Consider the following 4317-nt stretch of genomic DNA (forward strand, 5'->3'; position numbering starts at 1 on the left):
TCTTCACTTAGGAGGAGGTTAAACTCCATCGAAGCCTCCATCCACGATGAAGTAAAGGTAAGATATGCAGAAAAAACCCGGTGAGGGGGAGCCAATAAGTTAACCTGATCAACCCCATTGGTTCAGAAAAACAAAATTGACGTAAGGAAGGTGTAAAAACTATGAACCCAAGGGTAAAATAGAAGAAAAGATCCGAATACTACCAAAATCCAGACTAGAAACTGACAACTTCGTAAACTTAGATAATTTTCTTGTAACCGCCCGAGATTGTTTGAACTATATATAGAGAGAGCGGTCCATTGTTATCATGGATTTATGGATTTATGAAGCGGAACAAATATTTAGAGATGTAAATAATTTTCAAATTTTTCATTGTAATTCAGGTTTTCACCTCATTGAATTTCATCCCTCTCTATTATTACTATATACATAATTAAGATGAATATATACTAGTATATGTGTGTCTGTGTATGACCATGCACCATGTGCCACCTCTATGTTAAGCACTAAGGGAATTACACATGACTTTCATATAAACACGATTAAAATGTTTTGATCATAAAATATATACTTATATCACTTAAAAAAAGATAGTGAAACGTTTTATTTATATTTTTTATTTTTAAATTCCATGTGTCAACTCCATATTGTGACAACAAAATGATACATAGCAACATAACATCAAAACGTTTTTAATATATATATATATATATATATATATATATATATATTACTTCTTGTTGCTTTATAGCAATTGAAAACAAACACACACATATATAATTGTGTTACTTATTAATATTTCTCCTAAATATCACATATCTACTCCATGTTGAAAAATGAAATACTGTTTTGAAATGTCATGTGTCAATTCCATATGGAGAGAAAAATGATACAGAACAACACAACATCATACTAGTTTTGAAATGTCATGTGCCAATTCCATATAGACAGAAAAATGATACAGAACAACACAACATCAAAATGTTTTAAATATATAATTTTTTTACTTCAATTTGCTTTATAGCAATTGAAAACACACACACACATATATTTGTGTCTATTAGTTATTAATATTTCTCCTAAATATCACATGTCTACTCCATGTTGAAAAATGAAATAATAGTGCATCTTTTTCATATTCCACTTTAAATAGTACTAGTTAACTTAAAATGTTTTTTTTTTTTTTAAATAATTTTCAATTAATGATTAGCATTGAATTTTTTTTATTAATTACATAAAAAAAAATTGTAAGCTAACACAATATTTTCATATGGTTACATTGGTCATATAAAGAGCACTTGGGACCAACATCCCCACTCACATGACAATCACCAACCACGTTGCCGCAACTAGCCTAATTACACAACATATTGAATGATATAGAAAAAATTTGTTTATATATATATATATATATATATATTAATTATTGAATTATAAGAAAGTGGTATTCCATCTAATAAATTATTATTATTATTATTATAAATTCATATAGGAAGTTCCTTCGTGCAATATATGGTAACATATTAATTGTAAAATTGACTATATTGGAATTATAACATTGAAAATAAGAGGATTGGAGGTTGGAAGGCTTAATATAGGGTTAAAGCAATTGTAAGTCCACACAAATTTGGATTTGGGGAAAAGAATCTCCTCTTTAAGAGTCTTACGAGTCCTACTATTTAATATGGGCATGACGTAGGTTTTGTAGGTTTTAACCCCATACAGAAATTACCTGCATACGAATTCTAAATCACAGAAAAATAAACAATGCGAGAGCATAACACATAAAACACATATACACAAATATTTTCCCCTGGATCCCAAAACCGGGACTACCAGCTTGATTTTTCATTATATTCCTTTCAATGTTACAATACATATTTATACATGCCGAAGCATCCAATACCATGGACCGAAAACCATCACGTCCAAAACCAAGGACCAAAAAACCATAGGTAGGTTCGCCCAACCTAATATAGGGTCCAAAAAAAAATTTCCCCGTAGAGGGGGGCTACCCACCCCCCTCAAACCCCCCGGACAGGGAGGGCTGCCACCCCCCCCTGCGCAATCGGCGCAACGAAGGGGGGCTCCGCCCCCCCTCTAATTCCCCAGTTCACTACGTGCGTTAGTCGTGGAAAGAATATATCACAACTCAACAATCTCCCACTTGTTGTTTTCTTTCCACAGGAGAGCTTAGTCATTTTTCCAGCCCTGAAATGCCCATTGTTTCTCTACACCAAGAGAACTTCTCAGAGCTCACAGATTTTGTCAATGCATCTGCAGTATTCTTCAAAGTGTCCACCTTTACAAGCAACACCTTTTTGTCTTCTATCATATCCCTCACAAAGTGATACTGAACATCAATGTGCTTTGTCTTTGAATGATAAGCAGGTTTCTTTGCCAAGAAAATTGCACTTTGGTTGTCACAGTCTATTCTTATAGCTCCCTATACTAACCCCATACTTGAACACAAGCTCTGCAACCAAACTGCTTCCTTGCTTGCATGAGTGGCTGCCATGTATTCTGTCTCTGTAGTTGATAGTGCCACTATAGATTGTTTCTTACTCATCCAACTGACTGCACCTCAAAATAGGTTAAATACATACCCACTTGTAGATCTTCTCTGATCCAGATCTCCAGCCCAGTCTGCATCAACAAAGCCACGAATATCCAACACTCTGTCCAATCCTGGTCTTCCTTGGTAGCACAAACCATAATCACTAGTGCCACGTAAATACCTGAAAACTTGCTTCACTGTTGTCCAGTCCTCCTTCCCTGGTTTTGACATAAACCTGCTCAATACTCCCACTACATGTGCAATGTCTGGTCTAGTACAGACCATTGCATACATCAAGCTACCGACTGCACTCGCATATGGAACATGGCACATGTCCTCTTCCTCTTCTTGTGTCTTGGGACACTGTTCAGCAGATAACCTCACACCTACAGGAATAGGAACCTTCACCAATTTACTATCTTGCATATTAAACCTCTGCAGTATTATCTCGACATACTTCCTCTGGTTTAACTAGAGCTTCCTCTTTGCCCGATCTCTTTTAATTTCCATGCCCAAAATATAGTTTGCAGCACCAAGATCTTTCATGTCGAATTTGGAGGACAATTGGATCTTCAAGTCCTGGATAATTTCTTTGTCATTTCCAACCAGCAACATATCATCCACATACAAGACCAGATAAATAACACGGTCACCAATTAATTTAAAATACACACAGTGATCTCCTTTGCCTCTAGTGAAGCCAAGTCCCTGTATAAATGTATCAAATTTCTGATACCACATCCTTGGTGACTGTTTTAACCCATACAGAGACTTCTTTAACTTGCATACCATTTCTTTCTTACCCTTCACTGCAAAGCCTTCAGGTTGCTTCATGTAGATTTCCTCTTCCAAATCCCCGTGAAGAAATGTTGTCTTCACATCCATCTGTTCTACCTCAAAATCAAAAGCAGCAGCAATAGATAAAAGTAACCTAATAGAAGTTACCTTGGCAACAGGAGAAAAAATATCACCAAAATCAATTCCTGGCACCTAGGAATAACCTTTTGCTACCAACCGAGCTTTGCATTTCTCCACCTTCCCTTTTGCATTTGTCTTCTTTTTGAACACCCATTTGCTGCCAATGGGTTTCCTTCCAGCCGACAACTCCACCAGATCCCAAGCCTCATTTTTGTGCAAAGATGCCATTTCATCAACCATGGCCTCTTTCCAGAGTTTTCCATCCTCTGAATCCACTACTTCCTTCACAGTTCTGGGATCATCATCAGTAACAGACAAAGCAAAATTTGAACAGAAAGCAGATGAACTATACCTTTCTAGCTGCCTTCTTTCTCGAATTGATCTTCTCAGAGCCGGAGTTTGTGGCTCTTCATCTTCTGATTCCTCCTCTGTTGTAGAGTCTGATTCTTCCTCCTTTAGCTCAAACTCTATCTTCTCAGGTTCCTTTGGTTGGACTTCATGTTTAATAACATCTTTCACCTATCTGAACACCACATCTCGGTTGTACACAACCTTCCTTGTTACTGGGTTCCAAAGCTTAAAACCCTTTAAACCATCCTTATACCCAATAAAGATGCACTTTTTAGATTTACTATCCAACTTGGTTCATTTCTCCTTTGGAACATGTACATATGCATCACATCCAAATACCCTCAGATGTGAAAGAGATGGTTTCTTACTAGTCCATACTTCTTGTGGAGTCTTATCCTCCAACGCTGATGAAGGTGACCTGTTGACCAAGTAACATGAAGTATCCACCACCTCTGCCCAAAATTCATGTCCTAACCGAGCACCACTGAGCA

This window comes from Pinus tabuliformis, chromosome 3_1 (assembly GCF_031772625.1).
Source record: "Pinus tabuliformis cultivar Carrire ecotype Pingquan chromosome 3_1, CPIR1, whole genome shotgun sequence".
In the NCBI taxonomy this organism is placed as follows: domain Eukaryota; kingdom Viridiplantae; phylum Streptophyta; class Pinopsida; order Pinales; family Pinaceae; genus Pinus; species Pinus tabuliformis.